This window comes from Capricornis sumatraensis, chromosome 15, assembly GCF_032405125.1.
Source record: "Capricornis sumatraensis isolate serow.1 chromosome 15, serow.2, whole genome shotgun sequence".
Lineage (NCBI taxonomy): Eukaryota > Metazoa > Chordata > Mammalia > Artiodactyla > Bovidae > Capricornis > Capricornis sumatraensis.
Genome location: NC_091083.1, coordinates 53,576,741 through 53,586,975, shown reverse-complemented (window position 1 = coordinate 53,586,975; position 10,235 = coordinate 53,576,741). Strand labels below are relative to the sequence as shown.

Sequence of the window (10,235 nt, the reverse complement as noted above, 5' to 3'; positions counted from 1 at the left end):
CTGTGGTGATCTAGAATATGGGTCATAGATTCTTCAGATTTGAGTCCAAATCTTATCCTTGCCACTTACTAGCTATATGACCTTCAGTAAGCTACATCACTGCTCTGTGTCTCAGATTACTCAACTCTAAAAGGGGTAAAAGACTCTCTTACAGTGTTAAGGAAAGGACATGCAAAAATATCTATGAAAAGCAAACCTCGCACAGAAGAAGTTCTATTCAACCTAGATATTATTATCATATAGAATAACAATATCTTCCTAGTATATAAGACATTGAACTGATCGACAAGCTAGAAAGAAAAGAGTATCTCTCTTATTAAAGTGGAACATTTGAGATGTTCTCAATTTTTAGAATTCTCTGATTAATATCCCAGGCTATGTTCAAGAAATTCAGAAAATTAATGACTTTTAAGAACTCACACTTACAAGAACTCCACTATAAAAGAGCATGAAAAAATAAATTTATATTAAAAAATAAATAAAAGAGTATGTGGTTCTATCTTGTTGCCAAGGAGTTTCTAAACCTTTCTTTATATTTGGATTACCTAGAGATCTTTTAAACATTTTGAAGCCAATGTCATTCCCTAGACCAAATAAACTATAGTCTCTTGAGGTGGGACAGAAGCATCAATATTTTTTATGACTGTGACTCCAATGTTCATTTAAGTATAAAACCATGACTCTAACATCTGATACCCTTATCTGGCATTTAGTATCTTTATTCACAGAATTTATAGCACCTCTACAAAAAGAGAAACTTTAAAATTAAGTAAGATATGTAAACAGATTTCTAAATATTATATAACTATGGGTTCAATGAAAGTTTAATTCTGCAAGCTTAATTTTCTTTCAATGGACGCTTTAAATTATTTAAATTCATATAGGCAGAAACGAGTATTATATTTTTCTTCCAATCTAGAAAATGTCACAATTTTCATTCTGTCCTTGTAAAGAGATGTGTCTCAACCAGATTTTAACAAAATTATCATAGCCTATTCCAAAAGAAATGTTAACACAAGAGATTTTAGAAAATGAACACATTTGTTTAAACGTTCTATTGTGTAAACCTTAACATAATAGGGTAGTTAAGATAACACTACATGTTTCAAAGAGAATCTGTGGACTTCTAGGCCTCACTTACAGTTATATTTTTCAAAATCAAAATATTATATATCCTTTTCTTAAAATCTTCAATGTGGGAAAAATACTATTGTCAAAAATTATATTAAAAATCCTCATTAAAAATTTTTCTTTTATTACTAAGAACAGTAAAATTGTTTATCATGTCTGATTAAAGAATGAGCAATATATTGGTCATTCTTTATAAGAGAAATACCGCATCACACAATACACTACACTGTATTGACGTCAATGTTCTGAAGCAATTTGTTTGCTAAAAGTCTCACCAAATCGATGAAAGTAAAAAGTCTCAAGAATTTTTTTTTTAAATGTGGTTTGTGGCTAGTGGCAAAACCCCACAATATCCACACATGTCTAGAAATGTAATTGTTCTGTTTTTTTTAAATACCCACAAATAGGTAAAAGGACATTTAAAAATTGGCAGGCATTTTTATTTCTCTTCAAAAGAGAGGGGCATCCAGTATTGTTTTCTTGGCATTATGAATTTCTATGTGTCATGTCTACTTTTGTGGACATGTCCACTTTTATGGATATAGACAGGGTGTGATGAGAAGACACACTAGCTAGGATCACATAGGGAACCCTCCATTGTGGGTAATGTCAGCAATTAGGACATCATATCTTTAAAGAATCTTTTAATCTTTTGAAGGGAAAGAATCTAAGACCAACATAGCATCTCTGGGGATAATTAATACATTGTGGGTATCATTCCAAGTATCACTTACTTCTATAGTTCTGTTTAAATTCCATTTATCCAATCAAAATTAAATGGACTCTGTGTCAAACATTGTGTACTATAAAGTTTGGGGTGAGCAGTTCAGATGCTCAGTTTTGTCTAACTCTTTGTGACTCCAAGGACTGTAGCTCACCAGGCTCCTCTGTCCATGGGATTCTCCCAGTAAGAATACTGGAGTTGGGTACCATTTCCTCCTCCAGGGAATCTTCCTGACCCAGGGATTGAACCCATGTCTTTTATGTCTCCTGCATTGGCAGGCAGGATACTTCACCACTAGTGCCACCTGGTTGGAATCAAATATGGAATCACAAACCCTTGCTGATGTGGAACAGGTTAAAATAAATTCCTTTTCACCAAATATTTTCAAAACTGGCAAAGGCATAGTAGAAAAGAGAACTGCTGAAGGGAAATGTTTTGTATTTGACAAGATAATAAACTATTGATGGATTTGGGCTAAGGGATTTATAGATTACAAGATTACATTCTTCCTTCTGAGTTTCTCATGGGTCCAGTGTATACAGATTCTATCATTCTTATTCTGGACTTGGTTAAGAAATTTAGATGCTACTATTGGTGGGCATTTTACATGCATGAGCTTTTTGTAAAATTAGCATTAAACTATCTTAAAAGGAATTAGAATTTCTAGCACTGGTGTAAGCTGTCCCCGTGGTCATGAGACAGGCTTTTGACATTTGTCAATGCTTAAAGATATTTCCCATCACATTGGCATTAGCTTTAACTGCTAGATGGAGAGGATATTGAAAATAGATTGTGCTCCAAAATTTAGAATGAATATAAACAAATAACGTCGTCCAACTCCAAATACTTTCCTTGTAAGAACTTGAAACAATTCTTATTATTGCAATGTCTCTTGTGAAAGCCATATTTTGTCCTCTTGAGGAAAAAAAAAAAACACACACACACAAAAAACATTCCCATCCTTATGGGACAGCAATTATCCAGGAATGGTGCATGGCAGGAAATAGAGTCAGGCGTGCTGGGAAGTACAGAGCTGGGCTGCATGGTCAGCAGAAATCCCCTCAGAAAATAGGCATTCAGAAAAATCTGTTTTCCTACTTAATAGTTTTTCTCCTTTTTAAAAAAAAAATTTAAATAGTGGATGGTCTCAGACCAGGTTACTCTTTGTGTTTTCATCTCGTGGTATCATGCAAAAGCATGACAGGGTTCATTTTTCAGATGATGTGCAATGATGTTCAAGACTCAACACATAATCAGCAGCAAGACCGGCACCCTGGCCAACAGAGTGTAAATATTCACTTTGAAAAAGGATATCATAAGCCAGAATATGGGAAGCACATTAAAGCACACGTCTGTAAAACACAACCTCTGCCCCCAAAGCTGACATTTGACCTGTAATACTTGTGTATGAGAAATTATTTTCTGCTGCCTAAACATGCATTTTAGAAATTGATATGAGGAGAATTGGTGACATTTTTCATACAGGGATAGAGTTTAGAAAACCAAGCTTCTCTCTGAATTTCCTTTCATTTACTCTCATCTGTAAAGCTTAAGAGCTAGAAAGTTAGGTCTAAAAAGTTAGGTCTAAAAGTCTAAATATCTTCCCTGTGACATTTATCTTCACTATAAGAGAGTTGGCTTGTATAATCATCCTCCATTTTCCAGTAGCAGAGAGGTCAATTCTACTGGACTCCTCCTTTTTCTCTTCTGTTGTTATCATAATTAATCTTCTTGTTCATCATTAAAATACATCAAATGTTGGTCTATTGGAGAAGAAACATACTTTTATTTTTTTTATTTTTATTTTTTTTTAATTTTAAAATCTTTAATTCTTACATGTGTTCCCAAAGATGAACCCCCCTCCCTCCTCCCTCCCCATAACATCTCAGTGGGTCATCCCCATGCACCAACCCCAATCATGCTGTATCCCGCGTCAGACATGGACTGGCGATTCAATTCTTACATGATAGTATACATGATAGAATGCCATTCTCCAAAATCATCCCACCCTCTCCCTCTCCCTCTGAGTCCAAAAGTCCGTTATACACAGCTGTGTATTTTTTCCTGTCTTGCATACAGGGTTGTCATTGCCATCTTTCTAGATTCCATATATATGTGTTAGTATACTGTATTGGTGTTTTTCTTTCTGGCTTACTTCACTCTGTATAATCGGCTCCAGTTTCATCCATCTTGAATGGATAAGAAACATACTTTTATTTTCATCCTAGTGGTGCTTTTTGTTATCATTCAAGATGGAATTTATTACATTTTAGACTTGGATAAATTAAGTTAAATAATGGGAAGCTCTTTTTCCCTAGGGATCCTGAAATCAGTTGTACGACTACACTTTAAACAAATTTGTCAACTATCTTGTCATATGTCCCTCGTATCATCATGACATGGCAGGAATAAATAACAACTTTGGAAAATGATGCTTTGAATTGAATTGAAGATGCTTCTCCTTTAGATACAGGGCCTTGAACAATTTGTTCTATCTCAGTAATTCCCCATTTTCTTGTGTATAAAATGGGTGTTAATAACACCTACCTCCTGCAGAGTCCTTTTTAGAGCATCAGACAGAAATACTTGAGCCTTAACTAGTCACACAGGCAGTATTCTTATGTAAATGTAAGAGGATGTGAAGAATAAAAATGGAGATAGGAATTTTGCTGCTTTCTGGTGTTACTAAGGTTGTTCTGTAGACAGGAAGAAATGAACAGGTCCTGATCTGTGGTGATGGAGCTGATAATGAGAATGATCTGCCCAGGTGCCTTTAGCCTCACTGCTGTGGCTTGGCCTCCCACCACTTGGCCTTTCTCTGGTGGGATCTCAACACCGTGTATCTGACTCAGGACTTATGGTCTTGAGGAGCTGGAAATCAGTGTCTCCCTGCATCTCTCAATTAAAGATTCATGAGAACTGGAGAATAAAGGCACTAGCTCCTTGACCCCTTGGGTGGGATACTGTGGAGGTGCATGTTCTATATTGCCTCTTGGTTGCCTGGCAGCTGGATGAAACTCCAGGCCCAAAACAAAGACAAGAGGCTCTTACTGTTCCCTGGACCCTGCAGGCCAAAACTCCTCCTCTGCTTCCAAGCCTTTGTCCATTTCCTTCCGGTCCCATGGATCTCTTTCAGTTCCTGAAACAGATTCAGTCTGTCCATTTCTTAGGCCTTTGCCTGTTCTATTTCTCCTCACTGTGCTATCTTCTGCCCTTTATCCTCCTGCACATCAGTTAACCTTTACTCATTTTTCTGATGGACTTCCCCAGTGTCTCAGGGTAGAGAACCCACCTGAAATTCAGGAGTTGCAGGAGATGTGTTTTCGATCCCTGGGTCAGAAAGATGCCCTGGAGGAGGGCATGGCAACCTGCTCCAGTATTCTTGCCTGGAAAAACAATGACTAGAGAAGCTTGGTGGGCTACAGTCCTTAGGGTCACAAAGAGTCCACAGAGTTGCAAATGGTAGACACAACTGAAGCGACTTAACACACACTCAAACATTTTTCTGATATCAGTTCAAAATATTATTTTTCATAAATTTACATTCCTGCCCAGAATGTTTTTCATCTTTATACACATCTTATCTTTAATCTTCATAGTATTGAGTATCAGTTCAGTTCAGTTCAGTCGCTCAATCGTGTCCGACTCTTTGTGACCCCATGAATCGCAGCACGCCAGGCCTCCCTGTCCATCACCAACTCCGGGAATTCACTCAGAATCACGTCCATCCAGTCAGTGATGCCATCCAGCCATCTCATCCTCTGTCGTCCCCTTCTCCTCCTTCCCCCAATCCCTCCCAGCATCAGAGTCTTTTCCAATGAGTCAACTCTTCGCATGAGGTGGCCAGAGTACTGGAGTTTCAGCTTTAGCATCATTCTTTCGAAAGAAATCCCAGGGTTGATCTCCTTCAGAATGGACTGGTTGGATCTCCTTGCAGTCCAAGGGACTGTCAAGAGTATTGAGTATAGTTTGTAATTGTATACATGTGGGATATTTGACTGTCTCCCCAAAAGTACTTTAGAACTGTAAGAGGGCAAAGAGCATATCAACTTTACTCAACTAATTTTTCCTAAACTCCAGGCCAAGTGCTTGTTGACTGTTTATTGACTCAACTTTACTCAACTAATTTTTCCTAAACTCCAGGCCAAGTGCTTGTTGACTGTTTATTGATTAAATGAGGGTCATAACAAATAAACCAGATTCTATGCTTATTATAACTGTATTGATTTATTTTTAGCATAATTTTCCCTCCCAGGTATTTCACTTTAGCAGCTCTTCCTTTTAGAACAAGACTCTTGGGACACCTACCATGAAAGAAATGGACGTCTGTCAGAATTTTTTCTAGGGGAGAGGAGGCAGGGCTGGTTGAGGATAGTGGAGATAAGGATTGTTATAGGAGCTACGATGGATAGGGAGAAAGGAAGCAACCCAGACAGCTGTTGCCAGTGAAGACCTGTGTCTATGGGTCGGCTTGTGGAATGTTCTGGGACTGAGGTTGAACACTGGAAATCCAAATCCTCCATTTTTTAGGCTGGTTTCAAATGTTTTCTCTTAGAGGTTGAGTTTCCCTTCATGAACCCCATCCCACAATTGCTCAGTGTACTTTTTAATCTAAGTATCAGGCTTTACCTGAATTAGAATTGATTACTTTAGAGTTTCCTTTGGAGAAGGCAATGGCACCCCACTCCAGTACTCTTGCCTGGAAAATCCCATGGACGGAGGAGCCTGGTGGGCTGCAGTCCATGGGGTCTCTGAGAGTCTGACAGGACTGAGTGACTTCACTTTCACCTTTCACTTTCATGCACTGGAGAAGGAAATGGCAGCCCACTTCAGTGTTCTTGCCTGGAGAAACCCAGGGACGGGGGAGCCTGATGGTCTGGTGTCTGTGGGGTCGCACAGAGTCAGACACGACTGAAGCGACTTAGCAGCAGCAGCAGCAGCAGCAGCAGCAGCAGCAGCAGCAGCAGAGTTTCCTTGGTCCAATGGACTCTCTGCTAGCATGGCCCATTTTATGGATAAAAATTATGTCTAATTTAAATTGTTATTTTAAAAAGTCTGAAAGAATGGATAACGATATTCTAATATTCCAGTGGAGTATTAGAATTCTAAATAAAATTATTCAGCCTAAAATTAAATCAAAACATGTTAAGTATATAAAATTTAAAGAATTATACCAAATTCTCATAGGAAGTGTGTTTAGAAAACTTTGGAAGACAAAAACTTGTAAATTCCAGCATTTCACCTTTGCAGGTTCCATGGAGGACACCTTCTTGTGAAACATGCAAAAGAGTGCCCATGTCCTTCACTATATCTCTTTCTCTTTAAAATTAATTAATTAATTTGGCTGTGCCAGGTCTTAGTTGTGGCACATGCCCGGTCTTAGTTGCCTGATCAGGGATTGAACCTGGGCCCCCTGCATTGGGAGTGTGGTCTTAGCCTTTGGACCACCAGGGAAATTCCTATTACTGTATGTCTATATATCAGATCTGTCCTGGAAAAAGCCACTCACCTATGAGAATAACACAATCAACCTTCATAAGCCCTTGCCTCAGAAATCTCTAGATATCTGAAACTGAATAATAAAATTGTTTTCTATTTTTCTGTTTTGTTTGAACAATGACCTAGGTCTGGATTTAGTTTTTTGTGTGTTGTCATTATCCTTGTGCTCTGAGCAGTTATCTGTGATCAACTGTGCTAAGTAAGGGAATCACTCCCTGAATTTGGTATCAGAAATGCTGGGGAGTTTTATGATGAGACCTCAGGAAATGACTCACATATACAGAGAAATCATAGTAATATCAGTGGAAAGAATACCTGTTTGGTTTGTTTCTCTCTCTCTCTCTCTCTTTTTTTTTTTTTTTCCCCCTACAGCCAGAAAAAAAAAAAAAAAGCCTTAGGGGAACTGAAAACCCGGTGAAATGGTTTACTCAAATTCATTTAGCAATTTTTTTTTCCCCATTCTTGTAGGGGAATTAGCAGAGCGCTAAAGGTTTTAAAGAATTCAGATGAAAAGCCATCTGTTCCCTGGGCTTTGTTCAATCTCAATTTAAGGATGGCTTTTGAGATTTCCTATTCCCTAATTAATTCCTCTAGATGAGCTTGTGGGGTTGGCTCAATTTATTTTTTGAAAGATGGAAAAAATGCTCCCATCAATTAGTCCTTTGTTACGTTGTGACTGAGATGGAAATAGCTTTTTGCCAAGTGGAGCAAGGAGCTGAGAGATGCTTGTGTGTGCAGTAGCCAGGTGGCCTTTGTCAGTAGGCCTGGCTTTGATGTAAGTACCATTTTCTGGGTCTTTCAGATAACTGGTGAGAAAGCACCCAGCCTGGCAGGAATCTGAGTAATATTTAGCCTGAAGCACAAGGGTGGGGAAACTGAAGCAGTGAGTAAGAGTCACTCTTATGTTCTGTTTAAAGAACATAATTGTTAGAACAATTTTTTTTTTTTTTTTGTATTACCACATGTAATGTACTCTAGTTGAAGGCTCCCTGAGTGCTGTTCTCTGGGACTGAGTTTTCTGTGTGGACAAGCACTAGAGGGGCAACTGATGGGCTGAAAGGTGAAAAGGGAAGGGAAGAGAGAGGAGAAACTCACCACCATCAGCAGCAGGCATACTTGTACGTTTCCTAGTGCCCTCGCTGAGTCTGGGGCTGAGACCCAGGATCTGGCAGGGACTAATTTCTTTGTTTGCAAGAGAAATTCTGACCCTTGGACTGTGGAGCTTTGGATATTACATGATATTAGGCCAAGATGTGATCAGGGACCAGGGTATGATGGTAAAATAAATTGTAAAAGCTTAGTGCCAACTTTCTCCTGCCAGCTCAGGTCTTGTGACTAGAGGTAAAGGGAGCCACAAGCCCCTGCCCTGGCACAGTCAGGAAACTGGTTTTCAAGACCTGTCACTGAAGCGAGATTACATGCTGACCGAGCTGCATGGTTAGGCGAGTGGGTATTCTTGGTTGGGAAGGCATACAGCTCCTCCCTTAACAGGACTGACGGTGAAGAAGAAGGGTTGGGGTCTAAGCTCTGCTGTTACCCAGCATTAAAAAGCTAAAACCCTGACTATTGTAGGTTTCCCACAGAGCACTGCAGAAGGAAAACTCCTTTTATGAAAGGCCCAGGCTGCAGGGGTCAGTCTTGGACAAGTTAACCCTTATCTCTCAATTATTACTTTATCTGCTCTTACTCCTTAAAAATGACACCTTTATTTATAAATATTGGAAAAGTGAAAGTGAAAGAAAGTGAAGTCGCTCAGTCGTGTCCAACTCTTTGCGACCCCATGGACTGTAGCCTACCAGGCTTCTCCATCCACGGGATTCTCCAGGCAAGAATACTGGAGTGGGTTACCATTTCCTTCTCCAGGGGATCTTCCTGACCCAGGGATCGAACCTGGGTCTCCCGCATTGGAGGCAGATGCTTTAACCTCTGAGCCACCAGGGAAGCCAAAGAGTAAGTCAAATAATGTGTTTACCACCACTGGCACAGTTCTTGGCAGATAATAAAAATATTTTATAATCATTATTATTTTTCTATGGCAGTTCATACAAAATTATTGAATATTTGCTGGCAATATTTCATAAAATAATATTTTCTTCAAACACAAACTAGACTATATTGCTTTCTCTTTTCTATCTTGGGAACCTCCTTCCTGAGTAGTATATTTGAGTTCCATTTGTATTGTACTGTTCTCTATTGGTTTCCTACATATGTTCTGATTTTTTAACTGGATTGTAAAAGTCATGTGTTATACTTTTTTGTGCCCTATGGTCCTGGTGCCATACCATGGTCTAGACTAGCAAATAAGCTCAACAAATAGGTATTGATTATTAAGGTAGTTATAAATACTTTAAAACAGGTATGTTTTATACCTCATTCAAGTTTTAGCTCACAAGGTCATACCTAGTTTGTAATATTTTCACAAATATCTTTCTTATTGAACTTAAATATAGAGTGCCACGCAAATACCATATAATATCACTTATATGTGGAATCCAAAATATAGTTAATCTATCTTGTAGCATTTATTCTAAAGGAATCGATTCACTGATTTGACAGTTTACCAAATATTTTCCACATACATAGCTGTTTTATGTTCTCTACCTCTGTTTTCTTCTTCTTTTTAAATTTTACAGATTTTTACATTTAATAGATTTTTAATTGAAGTATAGCTGATGCACACTCTGTTCTCTATCTTCTAAATAAAACTAGTAATTTTAAAAGCCTAATTCTGTCATAGTAGCTTAATAGCCATCAAAAAATTTGCAAATCACTTAATTTTCCTGCAGCTCCAAGTCCTTTTCTCTAAATTTCATATAAATATTTACCTTACTTCTCTTATCTGGAGGTGTAATGAGAACACTAAAGATCTCCTAGTCATGCA

The 10,235-nt window shown here is 38.3% G+C and overlaps 1 non-coding gene across 1 annotated transcript; it reads right to left on the bottom strand.

Moving 5' to 3' along the window:
- Positions 1 to 9,222: 9,222 nt before the first annotated feature.
- On the bottom strand, positions 9,223 to 9,295 carry TRNAW-CCA (transfer RNA tryptophan (anticodon CCA)). Its single transcript has one exon. It is a non-coding gene; the product is annotated as a tRNA-Trp (tRNA).
- Between the last annotated feature and the right edge of the window lie 940 nt (positions 9,296 to 10,235).